Source organism: Coregonus clupeaformis, chromosome 18, assembly GCF_020615455.1.
Source record: "Coregonus clupeaformis isolate EN_2021a chromosome 18, ASM2061545v1, whole genome shotgun sequence".
Taxonomy (NCBI): domain Eukaryota; kingdom Metazoa; phylum Chordata; class Actinopteri; order Salmoniformes; family Salmonidae; genus Coregonus; species Coregonus clupeaformis.
Window position 1 is genome coordinate 10,982,187 of NC_059209.1, and position 21,403 is coordinate 11,003,589.

The window sequence follows — 21,403 nt, forward strand, 5'->3', positions numbered from 1 at the left end:
CCCCCCATGGTGAGTGGGGGTGCAGGAGAGGGGAAGTGGGGTAGATAGCGAGCGTTATCGGGCCTCTTCTTTCCGTCTGCCACCAGCAGGGGAGCGGCTGCCCACCGTCTGAGGGAAGCAGATAGACGTCGCACACCAAAGGACTCTAGGACTTGGCTCGTCATGGCTTCATGCCTAGACACACACACATCATCCAGCCACCAGATTTCAAAGGGGAATAGGGGACAGAGGAAAATGGAAGAGGAGGGGAAATAGAGAGATGGATGGGGGTTGGAGAAGGGACGGAAGGGAAGGAAGGGAGGAATGGGTCGACTTCTAACCGCCAGATCTGGCTTTTAATCTTCCTCCCACAATGATCAAAGTAATCATCTCTGTTTTTTAGAGAGGGAGTTTTAATTGAGCAGACTGTCGTTATCTATGTGTTGGACTATGTATTCCATTTGGAAAATAGAGATGTTTTTTTACAAGCTTTTTATGGAAATGGCATGAATGCATGAGGTGTAAGAGGGACAAACGTTGACAGGTAAAACCAAGCGTGTACAAATGTCAAGTAAGATTTCTTGTCAGACTCCAACTTGTACTACTCTTTCCATTTTCAGCACTTTAGCCATTTACATTCTCATTTTGTAAGGAACTTAGGCAGTATTGTGTTTATTTGTCTGTGTTGCTGTGAGTGCTTACTGTAACTAAATTCACTATCAGTTTCTGTATTTGCGTCATCATCAAACCCATTCGATGCTGTGTAGTGCTAAGGCATACGATAACAGATGCCCTGTGTGACCATGACAACTGGAATTAAAATAGATTTTTTGGGGGTTTGTATCATTTGATTTACACAACATGTCTACCACTTTGAAGATGCTAAATATTAACCCCCCCCCAAAGTAAATACTTTGTAGAGCCACCTTTTGCAGCAATTACAGCTTCAAGTCTCTTGGGGTATGTCTCTATAAGCTATGCACATCTAGCCACTGGGATTTTTGCCCATTCTTCAAGGCAAAACTGCTCCTGCTCCTTCAAGTTGGACGGGTTCCGCTGGTGTATAGCAATCTTTAAGTCATACCACAGATTCTCAATTGGATTGAGGTCAGGGCTTTGACTAGGCCATTCCAAGACATTTAAATGTTTCGCCTTAAACCACTTGAGTGTTACTTTAGCAGTATGCTTAGGGTCATTGTCCTGCTGGAAGGTGAATCTCCGTCCCAGTCTCAAATCTCTGGAAGACTGAACAGGTTTCCCTCAAGCATTTCCCTGTATTTAGCGCCATCCATCATTCCTTCAATTCTGACCAGTTTCCCAGTCCCTGCCGATGAAAAACATCCCCACAGCATGATGCTGCCACCACCATGCTTCACTGTGGGGATGGTGTTCTCGGGGTGATGAGAGGTGTTGTGTGGCCAAAAAGCTCAATTTTAGTCTCATCTGACCAGAGTACCTTCTTCATATGTTTGGGGAGTCTCCCACATGGCTTTTGGTGAACACCAAACGTGTTTGTTTATCCACTTTTCCGTAAAGCCCAGCTCTGTGGAGTGTACGGCTTAAAGTGGTCCTATGGACAGATACTCCAATCTCCGCTGTGGAGCTTTGCAGCTCCTTCAGGGTTATCTTTGGTTTCTTTGTTGCCTCTCTGATTAATGCCCTCCTTGCCTGGTCCGTGAGTTTTGGTGGGCGGCCCTCTCTTGGCAGGTTTGTTGTGGTGCCATATTCTTTCAATTTTTTTATAATGGATTTAATGGTGCTCCGTGGGATGTTCAAAGTTTCGGATATTTTTTTATAACCCAACCCTGATCTGTACTTTTCCACAACTTTGTCCCTGACCTGTTTGGAGAGCTCCCTGGTCTTCATGGTGCCGCTTGCTTGGTGGTGCCCCTTGCTTAGTGGTGTTGCAGACTCTGGGGCCTTTCAGAACAGGTGTTATATATACTGAGATCATGTGACAGATCATGTGACACTTAGGTTGCACACAGGTGGACTTTATTTAACTAATTATGTGACTTCTGAAGATAATTGGTTGCACCAGATCTTATTTAGGGGCTTCATAGCAAAGGGGGTGAATACATATGCACTTTTCCGTTATTTTTAGGATTTTGTGAAACAAGTAATTTTTTTCATTTCACTTCACCAATTTGGACTATTTTGTGTATGTCCATTACATGAAATCAAAATCAAAATCAATTTAAATTACAGGTTGTAATGCAACAAAATAGGAAAAATGCCAAGGGGTATGAATACTTTTGCAAGGCACTGTAATAGTACCCTTTCAGTTCGTACTGTTAGGTTCTGACAATCAGATTTAAAAATTCAAACAGATGACTAGAAAAAGCTCAAACCAAGTTTATTCACCCACTGGGTCAAACAGCTGAAAATTGACAAAGACACTTTTACACAATAACATATATTTATACCCTCTTTCTAGGCAGAGGCTCCTCCTTGCACATCTGGATAGCCAATACATCTCTGTTGCTAGGCAGGACTTTAGTGGTGGCTGTTCTTTCTCACTTCCTCTGACCTGACCTCGGCCCGCATTCCTCACTCCTCCCTAACTCACGGCTGTCCTACCTTATCAGTGACTGAAACCAGACTGTTGCCCTTCTCCTCTCCATAGGATACATGAGATCAATAACATGTTCTGACAGAATGTAAACTTTCTGCACTCCCCTTTCTCACTAAGTATTTCCATACACCCAGTTCTAATATGGTAACATGAATAAGGATATTTCAAGTTAATTCAAGTTATACTCAACAGTCCCTCCTTTTAACAGTAACTCCATATTGTTCAAAATTATATAAACTTGGAAATTACTTATAAATGAACAAAAAATAAATAAAACACGATTAACATTCACAGTTGATTATTATGTTTACACATCCAAGACTTATGGCCTCTGATCTATAACCACAATATGCACACTCGTACAACTAATAATGACATTTCAGTGTAAGCTTTTGACATCCTCCATTTCCTGATTTGGGTTCCTGAGAGAGTGATAGCACAAGACATGAAAAGCAAAAAGAAACACAAAACATAACAAGTATTAATAAAGCGTTAAGCTGTGCATAATTAAATATGCAAAAAAATTACGTTTGATAACACAACGATTCCCGCTCTTTTTCAACCACTCCACAAATGTCTTGTTAACAAACAATAGTTTTGGCAAGTCGGTTAGGACATCTACTTTGTGCATGACACAAGTCATTTTTCCAACAATTGTTTACAGACAGATTATTTCACTTAGAATTCATTGTTTCACAATTCCAGTGGGTCAGAAGTTTACACTACACTAAGTTGACTGTGCCTTTAAACAGCTTGGAAAATTCCAGAAAATGATGTCATGGCTTTAGAAGCTTTTGATAGGCTAATTGACATCACTTTGCTTGACATCATGGGAAAATCAAAAGAAATCAGCCAAGACCGCAGAAAAAAGATTGTAGACCTCCACAAGTCTGGTTCATCCTTGGGAGCAATTTCCAAACACATGAAGGTACCACGTTCATCTGTACAAACAATAGTACGCAAGTATAAACACCACAGGACCACGCAGCCATCATACCGCTCAGGAAGGAGACGCGTTCTGTCTCCTAGAGATGAACGTACTTTGGTGTGAAAAGTGCAAATCAATCCCAGAACAACAGCAAAGGACCTTGTGAAGACGCTAGAGGAAACAGGTACAAAAGTATCTATATCCACAGTAAAACGAGTCCTATATCGACATAACCTGAAAGGCCGCTCAGCAAGGAAGAAGCCACTGCTCCAAAACCGCCATAAAAAAGCCAGACTACGGTTTGCAACTGCACATGGGGACAAAGATCATACTTTTTGGAGAAATCTCCTCTGGTCTGATGAAACAAAAATAGAACTGTTTGGCCATAATGACCATCGTTATGTTTGGAGGAAAATGGGGGACACTTGCAAGCCGAAGAACACCATCCCAACCGTGAAGCACAGGGTTGGCAGCATCATGCTGTGGGGGTGCTTTGTTGCAGGAGGGACTGGTGCACTTCACAAAATAGATGGCATCACGAGGAAGGAAAATTATGTGGATATATTGAAGCAACATCTCAAGACATCAGTCAGGAAGTTAAAGCTTGGTCACTAATGGGTCTTCCAAATGGACAATGACCCCAAGCATACTTCCAAAGTTGTGGCAAAATGGCTTAAGGACAACAAAGTCAATGTATTGGAGTGGCCATCACAAAGCCCTGACCTCAATCCTTTAGAAAATGTGTGGGCAGAACTGAAAAAGCGTGTGCGAGCAAGGAGGCCTGCAAGCCTGACTCAGTTACACCAGCTCTGTCAGGAGGAATGGGCCAAAATTGACCAAACTTATTGTGGGAAGCTTGTGGAAGGCTACCCGAAACGTTTGACCCAAGTTAAACAATTTAAAGGCAATGCTACCAAATACTAATTGAGTGTATGTAAACTTCTGAACCACTGGGAATGCGATGAAAGAAATAAAAGCTTAAATAAATAATTCTCTCTACTATTATTCTGACATTTCACATTCTTAAAATAAAGTGGTGATCCTAACCGACCTAAGACAGGGAATTGTTACTAGGATTAAATGTCAGGAATTGTGAAAAACTGATTTAAATGTATTTGGCTAAGGTGTATGTAAACTTCCGACTTCAACTGTAAATATTTTTCATGAGATTGCTATAAACAATAATTGTTAATTTTTAACTCGTTGCTTGGGGTCAATGTCCATTTGGAAGACCCATTTGTGACCAAGCTTTAACTTCCTGACTGATGTCTTGAGATTTTGCTTCAATATATCCACCTAATCTTCCTTCCTCATTATGCCATCTATTTTGTGAAGTGCACCAGTCCCTCCTGCAGCAAAGCACCCCCACAGCATGATGCTGCCACCTCCGTGCTTCACGGTTGGGATAGTGTTCTTCGGCTTGCAAGCCTCCCCATTTTCCTCCAAACATAACGACGGTCAGTATGGCCAAACAGTTCTATTTTTTTTTCAACAGACCAGAGGGGACATTTCTCCAAAAGGTACGATCGTTGTTCCCATGTGCAGTTGCAAACCGTAGTCTGGGTTTTTTGTGGCTGTTTTGGAGCAGTGGCTTGGTTGATTTCTTTTGATTTTCCCATGATGTCAAGCAAAGAGGCACTGAGTTTGTAGGTAGGCCTTGAAATACATCCACAGGTAAACCTCCAATTGACTCAAATGATGTCAATTAGCCTATCAGAAGCTTCTAAAGCCATGACATCATTTTCTGGAATTTTCCAAGCTGTTTAAAGTCACAGTCAACTGAGTGTATGTAAACTTCTGACCCACTGGAATTGTGATACAGTGAATTATAAGTGAAATAATCTGTTTGTAAACAATTGTTGGAAAAATTAGTTTTGTCATGCACAAAGTAGATGTCCTAACCAACTTGCCAAAACTATAGTTTGTTATCAAGAAATGTGTGGAGTGGTTGAAAAACAAGTTTTAATGAGTCCAACCTAAGTGTATGTAAACTTCCGACTTCAACTGTACGTTTGGGTATGTCTATTTAGGCGGGAATTAAAATGTTGTCATATCATTGAAGAGGTTGATCCTAATGAGTTGATGTCCTATTCCGTTGTTTACATCCAGGAGTCTTTATGGTTTGACCGTGGTTATTGGTATGATGATATTATGTATTTATTAATATATACTAAATTAATAGATAAAGATATATTGAATTGAATGCTCCAATCACATCTAGAGCCAGGGCCTGTATTCACAAAACATCTCAGAGTAGGAGTGCTGATCTATGATTAGTTTTACCTTTAAGATCATAATGAATACGAGAATATGGAAAGCAGGGACCTGATCCTAGATCAGCACTTCTACTCTGAGACGCTTTGTGAATAAGAGTCCAGGTCTCTCTTTAACCTTTTACTGCAGTGGGCTAAATCAAGGTCACACAGAGTGATTCTTGGTAGTCTTAATAAAAAAAAAAAGAAGACACCTGTACCATGTCAGATATAGAGTTTAAATGTATTCAAGTTTGAATTGCATCCCAATATTACACTTTATATACATAACAAAAGACTGAAATATAACAAAACTGTTGGACATAGAAACACCGGATTTTCATAGTTTATTTTATTTTATAATCTTGATTAATTTTGAAATTATGAAAAATATATTAATACAATTTCACCCATGAGCCCAAAGAGGGCGCTTTTGGTCATTGGCTGCAGGAAAGGGCTACGGTTGTCTAATACTTCCCTATTGATGAGAGTGACCTTTCCTACATTTAAACACGGCACTAGCAGGAGAGAGTAAGAGCATTTTAGGTCGCTGGCATTCACTTAACACATAAATCGTCAATTTATGAAGACATGATGGCAGATAATGTGTGGAAAGGTCAGGGCTGTGGTTCCGATGGTGGCCGTCGATAGATCAAATAGACTGATGATTTGACACACCACTGAACTTACACTGCCACTATGAGGACAGCCACCATTATCAAGGCTACATGATCACTCAGTTGGCAATATACACTGTTTTGGATGTTATTGACTGTAGAGCATGGTTGTGACAACCAATGAATAAACATTGGAAAAATTGTTGTTTAGGCTTGATTGTTCAGTCTTAGACAACCTGGATCACCATTAGCAAGTCCAAGTCAAGATTTGAAGTTATTGTGACACTGCTAATGGGAAGTAGCTGCTGCTTAGATACGATGTACAGTAGGGTCCAAAATGATTGGATCCCTTTATAAAGATGAGCAGAAGACTGTATAAACTAAATAATACAAAATACTGAGCTATATTGTATGCTCAACATAAAAATAAAATATAAATTATTATATACTAATACAATTGCTCAGAGACAGAGTTTGTTTAATAAGTAATACAAAAAATCTTAAAAAGATAGGGGTCAAAATGATTGGATCCCCTGTTTTCAATACTCCAGCACCCTCCCCTTGCGAGGATAACAACACTGATCATTTTTCTAAAATGTTTTATGAGATTGGAGAACACATTGGGCAGAATCTTAAACCATTCCTCCATTGATATCCTTAGTCTGCGCTTATGGACTGTCCTCTTCAATTCAAACCTCAGATTTTCATTGGGGTTCAAGTCCAGAGACTGACAGGGCCATTGCGAAATGTGGATTTTGTGGTCAATTAACAATTTCTATTTGGATTTTGATGTGTGCTTGGGGTTATTGTCTTGCTGGAAGATTCACTTGCGGCCAAGTTTCAGCCTCCTGGCAGAGCCCTCAAGGTTTTTGGCAAAAATGTCCAGATACATTGTAAAGTTCATGATGCCGTTGACCTTAACAAGGGCCCCCAGACCAGTGAAAGCAAAATAGCCTCCTAACATCAAATATCCACCACCATATTTTACAGTAGAGATGAGGTATTTTCTGCACATGTATTGTTCTTTTGAAGGCCAAACCAACTGCTGGTGTGCGTGGCCAAAGACCTCTACTCTTGTGTCATATGACCATAGCGCCGGTTCCAATCCAAGTGCCAATGGCGTTTAGCAAATTCCAGGCGGTGCTATCGTGCTATGGTCCCTCAAGAGACCATCTTTTCACAGAGAAAAGTGAGGGAAAACATATTATCTATGCAGTGGTCTTATCAAATTTTAACAGGCAACATGTTTGTTGACTCAACCGTGCACTACTTGCAGGTGACATTCTCCAGAAAATTATCATTTTGATGGGAATCATGAAGTCATGCAGCAGTAGCTACTTGGTCTATGAGATAAAACTTAAATACACTGGTGACACCTCTTGGTATCGAAGGTGGTTGATAACATTAAAACTTCCAAAGACCAATTCCAAATGTTTCCAAACTATGGATTGACTTTTAACTTTATCTCAGGGTCATTAAAACATGTGTTGAAAGGCCTGATACACATCACTAATCAAATCAACTACAGTATGTTAGTGAGTGACAAAATCTTGATAACGAAGCTAGCTATAGCAGATTTTATTTTCATATTAGGTGAGGGTCAGCCTAAACAGCACCAGGGATTGATTGACAGGAACAATCAAAAGCTGATATCTGTTTGAGAGGAGAACTCACAAGTAAACACTTAATTGTGTAAACTTGGCTGTATCCCATGCATATGACAAATACACTTTGATTTGATATCTGTCTCAAACATGACGACCGAGTATTTCATTCTGAGAGACGCAGCTCATTAACACGCATCGTCGGCTAAAAGCTCATGTAATACTAATTACATAGCTACAGTACATTTCAAAAGGTGAGCGACGAAGCCTATTGTAAAGTGTCACTGTTTAAGAGTGTCAACAAAAGAGCTGATTACCAATAATGCATGACAGAATAATATTGAATTAAAATCCATTTCACATTTAACACTATCCCTCTCTTCCCCAAAAGCACACGTATTACGATGTCCATGAGACTGTCCTAATATGGACAACGTACACATTATTTATTTTAGAGGTCTGTGCTCTTCACATCACATCAATCTATAGGTCATAGGTCAAAGTCAACTTCCCTCTGATCTTTCAAAAGATTATATAATATCTCAAATCACATAGATACTACTGAATTTTCAGTCAGATTGGAAGAGTTTGATAGAGCAGGCCATATTGTTAGCTGAAGGATGGACTTTTTTCCTTTCAAGCATGGAAATTGATTTTCTAGTCAAACTTCAATGGCTTTAAATATTAAATTGAGTAATATGCACAGACCCTCTGGATATGAGACTGATTGTGCAGCGTGTGAGAAGGCAATGATCTTTCATCACAAAGAAGGCAAACGAGGAAGACAAAAATTAATTGTCGACTTCTGTTACAAGTAAATGTTGTTCATCATATTTACAGTGGGGAAAAAAAGTATTTAGTCAGCCACCAATTGTGCAAGTTCTCCCACTTAAAAAGATGAGAGAGGCCTGTAATTTTCATCATAGGTACACGTCAACTATGACAGACAAAATGAGATTTTTTTTCTCCAGAAAATCACATTGTAGGATTTTTAATGAATTTCTTTGCAAATTAAGGTGGAAAATAAGTATTTGGTCAATAACAAAAGTTTCTCAATACTTTGTTATATACCCTTTGTTGGCAATGACACAGGTCAAACGTTTTCTGTAAGTCTTCACAAGGTTTTCACACACTGTTGCTGGTATTTTTGGCCCATTCCTCCATGCAGATCTCCTCTAGAGCAGTGATGTTTTGGGGATGTCGCTGGGCAACACGGACTTTCAACTCTGGAGACTGGCTAGGCCACTCCAAGACCTTGAAATGCTTCTTACAAAGCCACTCCTTCGTTGCCCGGGCGGTGTGTTTGGGATCATTGTCATGCTGAAAGACCCAGCCACGTTTCATCTTCAATGCCCTTGCTGATGGAAGGAGGTTTTCACTCAAAATCTCACGATACATGGCCCCATTCATTCTTTCCTTTACACGGATCAGTCGTCCTGGTCCCTTTGCAGAAAAACAGCCCCAAAGCATGATGTTTCCACCCCCATGCTTCACAGTAGGTATGGTGTTCTTTGGATGCAACTCAGCATTCTTTGTCCTCCTAACACGACGAGTTGAGTTTTTACCAAAAAGTTCTATTTTGGTTTCATCTGACCATATGACATTCTCCCAATCCTCTTCTGGATCATCCAAATGCACTCTAGCAAACTTCAGACGGGCCTGGACATGTACTGGCTTAAGCAGGGGGACACGTCTGGCACTGCAGGATTTGAGTCCCTGGCGGCGTAGTGTGTTACTGATGGTAGGCTTTGTTACTTTGGTCCCAGCTCTCTGCAGGTCATTCACTAGGTCCCCCCGTGTGGTTCTGGGATTTTTTGCTCACCGTTCATGTGATCATTTTGACCCCACGGGGTGAGATCTTGCGTGGAGCCCCAGATCGAGGGAGATTATCAGTGGTCTTGTATGTCTTCCATTTCCTAATAATTGCTCCCACAGTTGATTTCTTCAAACCAAGCTGCTTACCTATTGCAGATTCAATCTTCCCAGCCTGGTGCAGGTCTACAATTTTGTTTCTTGTGTCCTTTGACAGCTCTTTGGTCTTGAGGTTGTGGACAGGTGTCTTTTATACTGATAACAAGTTCAAACAGGTGCCATTAATACAGGTAACGAGTGGAGGACAGAGGAGCCTCTTAAAGAAGAAGTTACAGGTCTGTGAGAGCCAGAAATCTTGCTTGTTTGTAGGTGACCAAAGACTTATTTTCCAACATAATTTGCAAATAAATTCATTAAAAATCCTCTACAATGTGATTTTCTGGAATTTTTTTGCTCAATTTGTCTGTCATAGTTGACGTGTACCTATGATGAAAATTACAGGCCTCTCTCATCTTTTTAAGTGGGAGAACATGCACAATTGGTGGCTGACTAAATACTATTTTTCCCCACTGTAAAAGTACTGTATTTGGTTATTGATCGTTTATGTATTGATGCTAAGTATGTTACATATTTGCAGTTTGGGGAATTATTTCTTGCTTGATGACTTTGCAGTCAGTGACACATTGCTGTACATTCGAACTGAACTGAGCATTGTACGTTTGAAGATTCAACATTGGCAACACCATTTCAATCAATGGGGTTCTAAAATCATATAGTTAAAAAATCCATGGAAATCAAATAGCCTTGGCACATTTGTTTTTGCATTGAATGCATATGTATTATTATTATAAATGTTTTATTATTTTATAACATACAATCTACATGCGGTGAAGCCGCTCAACATTTACATTACATTCAGTCATCTAGCAGACACTCCCATCCAGAGCGACCCACAGGAGCAACCAGGGTCAAGCGTACAAGGACAGATCCCCCACCCAGTCGAATTGGGGACCCGAACCAGCAACCTTTCGGCCACCGGCCCAAGCTCCCAACCGCCAGGCCACCAACCATCCAAGAGCTGCCCCTCAACCATCCATGTTGCCAATGTATTGACTAATGCATCATGGACCATGAAGATTATATTTTCGCAAAAGCATCAATTTCTATTGCTTATTAATGATACCATGTTGGGAAATAAAATTAACCCTATGTTCATGGCGGTGGGCTACATCACACTAGCCAGGTTCCAGATCTGTTTGTGCTATCATGTCAAATCCTTGTCACTCATTGTCATGTCAAACACTTTGTTTGGCATGACATAGAGTTGACATTATAGCACAAACAGATCTGGAATCAGGCTAACATCAAAATCAAATCAATTATTTTTGGTCATATGCTTCATAAACAACAGGTGTAGATGCTTACTTACTGGCCCTTCCCAGCAATGTAGAGAGCAAGAAAATAGAGAGAAAAAAAAAAGTTAAACACGTAATAATAAATACACAATGAGTAACAATAACTTGGCTATATACAGAGGGTACCAGTACCGAGTCGATGTGCAGGTGTACGAGGTAATTGAGGGAGATATGTACATATACAGTGCCTTCAGAAAGTATTCACACCCCTTGCCTTTTCCACATTTTGTTGTGTTACATTAATTAACTAAAATTGATTGAATTGTAATTTTTTGGTCGACAATCTACACAAGATACTCTGTAATGTCAAAGTGGAAGAACAATTCTAAAATGTGTAAAACATTATATACTAATATATCTTGATAAGATAAGTATTCAACCCCCTAAGCCAATACATGTTAGAATCACCGGTTACAGCTGTGAGTCTTTCTGCTTAAGTCTCTAAGAGCTTTCCACACATGGATTGTGCAACATTTGCCTATTATTCTTTTTTAAATTCTTTAAGCTCTGTCAAATTGTTTGTCGATCATTGCTAGACTCAATTTTCAGGTCTTGCCATAGATTTTCAAGCATATTTAAGTCAAAACTGTAACTCAAGAACATTCACTGTCTTCTTGGTAAGCAACTCCAGTGTAGATTTGGCCTTTTGTTTTAGGTTATTGTCCTGCTGAAAGGTGAATTCATCTCTCAGTGTATGATGGAAAGCAGACTGAACCAGGTTTTCCTTTAGGATTTTGCCTGAGCTTAGCTCGATTCCGTTCCTTTTTATCCTTAAAAACCCCTCAGTCCTTAACAATTACAATCATACCCATAACATGATGCAGCCACCACTATGCTTAAAAATATGGAGAATGGTACTCAGTAATGTGTTGTATTGGATTTGCCCCAAACATAACACTTTGTATTCAGGACAAAAAGTTAATTGCTTTGCCACATTCTTTGCAGTATTACTTTAGTGCCTTGTTGCAAACAGGATGGATGTTTTGGAATATTATTTATTCTGTACAGACTTCCTTCTTTTCACTCTGTCAATTAGGATATTATTGTGGATTAACTACAATGTTGTTGATCCATCCTCAGTTTTCTCCTATCACAGCCATTCAACTCTGTAACTGCTTTAAAGTCATGGTGAAATCCGGTTTCCTACCTCTCCGGCAACTGAGTGAGGAAGGATGTCTGTATCTTTGTAGTGACTGGATGTATTGATACACCATTCAACGTGTAATTAATAACTTAGTCATGCTCAAAGTTATATTCAATGTCTGCTTTTTTATTTTTACTCATCTACCAATAGGTGCCCTTCTTTGTGAGACATTGGAAAACCTCCCTGGTCTTTGTTGTTGAATTTGTGTTTGAAATTCTTTTCTCGACTGAGGGACCTTACAGATAATTGTATGTGTGGGGGACAGAGATAAGGTAGTCATTCAAAAATCATGTTTAACACTATTATGTTCATGCAACTTATTATGTGACATGTTAAGCACAGTTTTACTACTGAACATATCTAGGATTTCCATAACAAACAGGTTAACTACTTATTGACTCAAGACATTTCAGCTTTCATTTTTAATTAATTTGTAAAAATTTCAACAACAAAAAACGGATTCCACTTTGACATTATGGGGTTTTATCTATAGGTTTTGTTTCAACTTGTCAATTTCAAATTATTTTCTAACAAGTTTTACTTTCTAACAACAGTTTGAATTGAGGTGTGTTCCGCCTCCTCATTAATTCATATAAGAAGTAGCCCATTTCACTGTTGCAGACAATTTATGTTTGAGGCTTTACTGAGTGGGACAAACTTCTCTCTTCAATGAGAGCCCAAGCACTTACCTAGTGTTTCCCCAGATTGAGTATGAAGACATTGTGCATCTCTAGTCAGAACAGGCCTTGCAAAAACGTTTTCCCCAAAGCACATTTTCTGGCTGGCGCCCGCATTGCCTTCATGGTTGTTTTCCTTACAAATTGGACTTTGGACATGTGTGCGTTCCTATCAAAGTAAGTGGCTTATTTTCTGTATATCGTGTTGTCGTTTCTGCTGTAGCACACCGTATGTATGGATCATAATGTATTTACTGTTTTATTCACATGTTTTCAAGTACTGTTGACAAATCATGCATTTCGATTCTTGCCAAGATTGTGTATATGATGAGTGTAAAATACTTTTTTGAAAGTTGTACTGATTTTGATGAGCTAATGCTAAGCTATTTGACGGCTATGTGTGGCGCCATGTTTGTTGACATTATACAATGTATTCTAGTTGTCACGTAAGCGTATGTCAGACCAAAGATGTTATAACAAGGGATAGTTCACTCGACTGATTTATGGTGCTTTCAAGACAACTGTGAACTCTGAAAAATGCTAGGTAAAAACATGACGTCAATGATCTTCAGGTAGGAAGGTCGGAGCTCTATACAGAGGCCCGAGTTCCCGAGTTGGAATTCCGAGTTGGATGACCATTCAAAACTATTTTTCCCAGTCAGAGCTAATTTTTTCCCGAGTTGCCAGTTGTCTTGAACGCACTGAAGTCGGAAGTCGGAGATTTCCCAGTTGTTTTGAACGCGACATCAGATTGTAACTTTGGTACCTCAGGGTTGCCAGCTCAGCCCCCCTTTTCCAGGAGTTTTATTTTTATTTATCGTATAAACTTCTCGTGTTTGCCCACCATTTATTGACAAATCCCCCATCATAGTAATATTTCCTGCATCACATCCCCCCCACGATACCTTCCCCCATTTCTACCCCCCGTGGACTTGAAAAGCCACCACAAATGAAATGAACCCCCCCACAACCCCCCCTAAAATGGTTTCATCCCTTTTTAGATTTCGCGCTACGGTTAGGCTAGGCAGTAGGCTTGTATTTGGTGTGATGATCTGTGAGGTGAAAACATTTTATTTGCTTTGTGATTCGTCAAAATCGGTAAACGACTTCAAATCAAATCAAATCAAATTTTATTGGTCACATGCGCCGAATACAACAAGTGCAGACATTACAGTGAAATGCTTACTTACAGCCCTTAACCAACAGTGCGTTTATTTTAAACAAAAAAAGTAAGAATAAAACAACAACAAAAAAAGTGTTGAGAAAAACAAAGAGCAGAAGTAAAATAAAGTGACAGTAGGGAGGCTATATATACAGGGGGGTACCGGTGCAGAGTCAATGTGCGGGGGCACCGGCTAGTTGAGGTAGTTGAGGTAATATGTACATGTGGGTAGAGTTAAAGTGACTATGCATAAATACTTAACAGAGTAGCAGCAGCGTAAAAAGGATGGGGTGGGGGGGCAGTGCAAATAGTCCGGGTAGCCATGATTAGCTGTTCAGGAGTCTTATGGCTTGTGGGTAGAAGCTGTTGAGAAGTCTTTTGGACCTAGACTTGGCACTCCGGTACCGCTTGCCGTGCGGTAGCAGAGAGAACAGTCTATGACTAGGGTGGCTGGAGTCTTTGACAATTTTGAGGGCCTTCCTCTGACACCGCCTGGTATAGAGGTCTTGGATGGCAGGGAGCTTTGCCCCAGTGATGTACTGGGCCGTACGCACTACCCTCTGTAGTGCCTTGCGGTCAGAGGCCAAGCAGTTGCCATACCAGGCGGTGATGCAACCAGTAATGATGCTCTCGATGGTGCAGCTGTAGAATTTTTTGAGGATCTGAGGACCCATGCCAAATCTTTTTAGTCTCCTGAGGGGGAATAGGCTTTGTCGTGCCCTCTTCACGACTGTCTTGGTGTGCTTGGACCATGATAGTTCGTTGGTGATGTGGACACCAAGGAACTTGAAGCTCTCAACCTGTTCCACTACAGCCCCGTCGATGAGAATGGGGCGTGCTCAGTCCTCTTTTTTTCCTGTAGTCCACAATCATCTCCTTTGTCTTGGTCACGTTGAGGGAGAGGTTGTTGTCCTGGCACCACACGGCCAGATCTCTGACCTCCTCCCTATAGGCTGTCTCATCGTTGTCGGTGATCAGGCCTACCACTGTTGTGTCGTCGGCAAACTTAATGATGGTGTTGGAGTCGTGCCTGGCCATGCAGTCATGGGTGAACAGAGAGTACAGGAGGGGACTGAGCACGCACCCCTGAGGGGCCCCCGTGTTGAGGATCAGTGTGGCAGATGTGTTGTTACCTACCCTTACCACCTGGGGGCGGCCCGTCAGGAAGTCCAGGATCCAGTTGCAGAGGGAGGTGTTTAGTCCCAGGATCCTTAGCTTAGTGATGAGCTTAGAGGGCACTATGGTGTTGAATGCTGAGCTGTAGTCAATGAATAGCATTCTCACGTAGGTGTTCCTCTTGTCCAGGTGGGAAAGGGCAGTGTGGAGTGCGATAGAGATTGCATCATCTGTGGATCTGTTGGGGCGGTATGCAAATTGGAGTGGGTCTAGGGTTTCTGGGATTATGCTGTTGATGTGAGCCATGACCAGTCTTTCAAAGCACTTCATGGCTACAGACGTCAGTGCTACGGGTCGGTAGTCATTTAGGCAGGTTATCTTAGAGTTCTTGGGCACGGGGACTATGGTGGTCTGCTTGAAACATGTTGGTATTACAGACTCGGTCAGGGACATGTTGAAAATGTCAGTGAAGACACTTGCCAGTTGGTTAGCACATGCTCGGAGTACACGCCCTGGTAATCCGTCTGGCCCAGCGGCCTTGTGAATGTTGACTTGCTTAAAAGTCTTACTCACATCGGCTACGGAGAGCGTGATCACATAGTCGTCCGGAACAGCTGGTGCTCTCATGCATGCTTCAGTGTTGCTTGCCTCGAGCGAGCATAGAAGTGGTTTAGCTCGTCTGGTAGGCTTGTGTCACTGGGCAGCTCGCGGCTGTGCTTCCCTTTGTAGTCTGTAATAGTTTTCAAGCCCTGCCACATCCGACGAGCGTCAGAGCCAGTGTAGTATGATTCAATCTTAGACCTGTATTGACTCTTTGCCTGTTTGATGGTTCGTCGGAGGTCGTAGCGGGATTTCTTATAAGCTTCCGGGTTAGAGTCCCGTTCCTTGAAAGCGGCAGCTCTACCCTTTAGCTCAGTGCGGATGTTGCCTGTAATCCATGGCTTCTGGTTGGGGTATGTACGTACGGTCACTGTGGGGACGACATCATCGATGCACTTATTGATGAAGCCAGTGACTGATGTGGTGTACTCCTCAATGCTGTCTGAAGAATCCCGGAACATGTTCCAGTCTGTGCTAGCAAAACAGTCCTGTAGCTTGGCATCTGCGTCATCTGACCACTTTTTTATTAACCGAATCACTGGTGCTTCCTGCTTCAGTTTTTGCTTATAAGCAGGAATCAGGAGGATAGAGTTATGGTCAGATTTGCCAAATGGAGGGCGAGGGAGAGCTTTGTATGCGTCTCTGTGTGTGGAGTAAAGGTGGTCTAGAGTTTTTTTCCCTCTGGTTGCACATTTGACATGCTGGTAGAAATTAGGTAGAACGGATTTAAGTTTCCCTGCATTAAAGTCCCCGGCCACTAGGAGCGCTGCATCTGGATGAGCGTTTTCCTGTTGATTAATGGCCTTGTACAACTCATTCAGTGCAATCTTAATGCCAGCATTGGTTTGTGGTGGTAAATAGACAGCTATGAAAAATATAGCTGAAAACTCTCTTGGTAAATAGTGTGGTCTACAGCTTATCATAAGATACTCTACCTCAGGCGAGCAAAACCTCGAGACTTCCTTAGTATTTGATTTTGTACACCAGCTGTTGTTTACAAATATACAGAGACCGCCACCCTTTGTCTTACCGGAGCCAGCCGTTCTGTCCTGCCGATGTAGCGTGTAGCCTGCTAGCTGAATGGTATCATTGTTGTCGTTCAGCCACGACTCCGTGAAACATAAGATATTACAGTTTTTAATGTCCCGTTGGTAGGATAACCGTAATCTTAAATCGTCAATTTTATTCTCAAAAGATTGAACGTTGGCTAATAGTATTGATGGGAGAGGCAGTTTACTCGCTTCGCCGTCGGATCCTCACAAGGCACCCCCGACCTACGTCCCACGATATCTCCGTCTCTTCCTCAGGCGAATGACGGGGATCTGGGCCTTGCCGGGTGTCTGTAGAATATCCTTCGCGTCCGACTCGTTGAAGAAAAAGTCTTCGTCCAATGCGAGGTGAGTAATCGCTGTCCTGATATCCAGAAGCTCTTTTTGGTTATAAGAGACGATGGCATAAACATTATGTACAAAATAAATTACAAATAACGCGGAAAAACACACATAATAGTACAATTGGTTAGAGGGCTGTAAAACGGCAGCCATCTTCTCCGGCGCTGAGTTCACTTCTTGTGAAGTGATGTGCTCCGGTTCTTGTATACACTGTAACAAGTACATCAACGATTTGTAATATGCTGAAAAGTGGCTAAACTAAGTTCATATTTCTCAGGCAATGAGCGCAGCCATCTTTGACTCTGTTTATTTGAGTCTTATAGTGAATGGCATTCTGGGATTAGGGAGTTTTCTCCAAGTCAAACATACACAAACATGGCTGCCATCATAAAGAATTTAGCTGCTATTAGCTTAGCTGACACGCATTACTTTTCTAAACAACATTACATTAGTCTCTTGTGCTCACCAGAGATGTGGTACATTGTTAACTAGTCTAGTTGATAAGGTCGCTTACTTATGTTTTGTTTTTTGTCAGCGCAACCTGTTATTTAGACTGGTTTATGGAATGAGTTTGGCTGTGGATGTGTTCCGTGGGATGCTTGGATGAAGAAGTTCGCATTTATCTTTTACAATAAAAGGTACAATTGTGCAATAAAGTTTAAGACCTTTATTTTCCATCAGTACAAACAAATATTTAGATGCTGTTCAGACAACAATGCTGTTTAGACACGTTTGTTGCGTCATACGTTCTGTTGCTACATATTTGAGATCGTACGCTGCAGGGACCACTCAACAATGATCACAAATACGTGATCATACACGTCAAAGGGTTAAGGTTGTTACAGCTGTTTGTATTTTCATTTAGTATAATGCAACGGAATTGAAAAATATTAGGAAGGTGGATGGGTAGTATTATGCATATAGTGTATTCGTAAAGTATTCAGACCCCTTCCCTTTTTCCATATCTTGTTACGTTACAGCCTTATTCTAAAATTGATTAAATAAAAAATGTTGCTCATCAATCTACACACAATACCCCATAATGACAAAGCGAAAAATCTTGCTAATTTATAAAAAATAAAATATAAATATATATGACATTTTCTTATTACCTCTCATCCACAGGTGTCCATCTCAATAAACATAGGCGTACCTGGGACTACCACCACTCTCGTTGTCGGAGAGTCAGAGAATGCATTTGGCATCATGGCTGCAAGGAGAGGACAACTCAACTCAACACAAGGCGAGCCAATCATGCAGAATAGGCCTTTGTTTGAACTGCTCACACACAACCCTTGATGGATGCATAGACTCAGTTCTTTGTGTGCACTGTGAACCAAAGTACTTTGTACTAAAATGTAGTTTTAATCTTGTTAATAAAATGACGTCTCAGTGTGCAGTAATTTAGATTAGATTCAACTACACCACAAGTAGAAGAAAGCCTGTAAAGTCTGTGGAACACAGCTCTTCTGTACGTTGTCAGCACTTGATGTTCAAATATAATGCATTGAAACACCTTGTATTGAGATGAAGAAATGCCAACAGAGCTTTTTCAGCAGGCAAAAATAAACCTTTATTCTTTCTTCTGGGCTCTGAATGTAAATCACAATACAAACGTGTTTGCTGAGAACAGACATGTAAACAAGTGTCTATGAAATAAAATGTAAATGTCAGAATGTAGTTACAAATATTTCTGAACAATAGTACAACAGTGTCTGCTATGAACAGACATGTAAACAAAAGTGTCTATGGAATAAAACAAGTGGCTAGTGTCTGACTCCTGAGATGTCTGAACAACAACAGAACGAGTTGTTAATTTCACTGTGGTCCCAGTCGTTCGGTCCAAATTCTTGAAGACATGTGCGAACTTATGCAGCTTGTGATCGAATTCCTCCCGTAGTTTTTGCGAGAGTTCGTCCATTAAATCAGTTATAGGTGCAAGGGCCCTGTGGAGAGGATGAGAAGGGGGGGGATTAGGAGTGTCTGGATGGTGAGGAAATGAGGAAAAGGGACAACAGAAGAGAGGAAAGGGGATCAGAGAAAAGGAGGAGAGTCTGAAATGATTTGTATTTATTTACCTCTGGGACAAGCTGGTGGCTCGGTGCATGACGTTCTCCAGATATTGAGATCTGTCTTCAATCATTTGCAATGCCTTTGTGAGTGATGTGTCAAGGGGTGAGTCTGAAGCTCTTTTCTTCCTTCTTCTCACACCCCTGCTACTACTGCTGCTGCTCTGTGGCATCGGTGAGGAGCAAGCCAGTGGAGTAGGTCTTGGAGGTGGGCTCAGGATAGAGCTTCCCAGGTCCTGCATTGAGATCTTTTCTAATTCTGAACTGCAGCTCAGTGCAGGAGATGGGCTGGGGGATGATGACCAGTCAGTACTGGGGACAGAGGTAGTGCTTTGGGCCGGTGAAAAGGCAGTGCTGGTGCGCAGACAACAAAACCAGGTGCTGTCTCCATTCCCTGGTGTTTGTGCCTTGAAAAATTAAAAAGTAGAGGGCTATTTAGTACACATATCCAAACCATCCAAAACGATCAATGAACATCATCAAAAATCATGAATCGAGACTACAGTAGACTATATAATGTTGCAAACGTTTAGCAGCATTGAGTAGGCCTGGCTTGGCTACTCAACTCTGCTCAAACGTTTGCAACATTTTACTAGCTGGACATTGCTACCAAACTTTGACTTTGGTGTTACCAATGTGGGAAGCTTATGATTTTCTTTCTCTGACAAAATTGTGTTTGATCAAAAGTTGTAAAGATCTTTAGTGTAGTTGGTAGGCTTGCTTTCTCTGCACAAGTATGCTGCTAGGCTAGCTAGCCAATAGCCAGCCAAGTAGCTAGCGCTAGCTGGCTAGCTATTGTTAGCAAAACATGGCTACTCTTTTTGTTGATTACAATAGAAAATACAACAACATACCTCATCCTTTGGTGAAGACGGTGTGTTGTTATGTGTTAATAACATGAAGACTACGTTACCCTGCAGGCTATGCGAGGGGAAGTTGAAGTATGCCTTGCATGGCTACACAAGGAGATTGCTAGCTAAAGTATCAGTTTATTAAAAGTAGTTCAACCTACGCCCCGTTTGACATTATTTTAAGGAACAAACATAACATGGTGTCAGATTGGTAGTCGCTATGATGAGACAGAAAAGAAAGGAGTAACTCTACAAATTTCCACGACGAAAATTGAACATTCTACCACAAGTCAAGTGACGTGAGTAGTCGAAGATGCTAGCTTGCAAGAGCGATGCCAACGAGCCGCAGCAGTGAGAGTGTCAGCAGTCAGAGCGATGCTGCACTGGAATCTGTTGACGAGCAAGTTGATGAGCAACCTACCGAAGTAAGAGAAATTGAAACTGTACCTGTTTCCCGAGTGTTTCCCATCATGGATAGGCTTAGTCATCCTACTCCTATGCAGTTAACAGGCAATCTAGCTGACAATTGGAAACGTTTCAAGCAGATATTCAATATCTACCTAGCAGCCAGTGGAGCAGGGGGAGATGATGACAAATTGAAAGCTTGCATTTTTCTGCATGTTATTGGAGAGGATGCATTGGACATTTACAACAGCTTTCAGCTAGATGAGGCAAACTTGACATTGACTGTGCTCATGGTTAAATTTGAGGAGTACTTTGTACCAAGCCAGAACGTCACGTTTGGGAGATACAAGTTTTTCTCTCATGATCAGAAACAGGGAGTCAGTTTGGACCAGTACTTGGCTGAGCTGAACACACTGAGCAAAACGTGTGAATTTGAAAATCTGAAAGACTCACTAGTGAAAGACAGGATAGTCTGTGGCATACTTGATAATGGACTCATGGAGAGATTGCTGCGTGAGCAAGATTTAACTTTGGATAAAGCAGTGAATATGTGTGGAGCAGCTGAAACCAGCAGAGAAACAAGCTAAAGAGCTGAGCAGGGATGAGACGTCAGTGTGTGCAATAAAAAGAGAGGAGCAACACACAACACTTTACAAAACAAAAACAAGCAAAAGAGAAAAATCTAAACACTACATGTGGAAAATGTGGAGTTATCCACAAGCCAAAAAATTGCCCTGCATATGGCAAATCGTGTAACAACTGTGGGAAAAATGATAATTTCTCAAAATGCTGCAAAGCTGAGGATA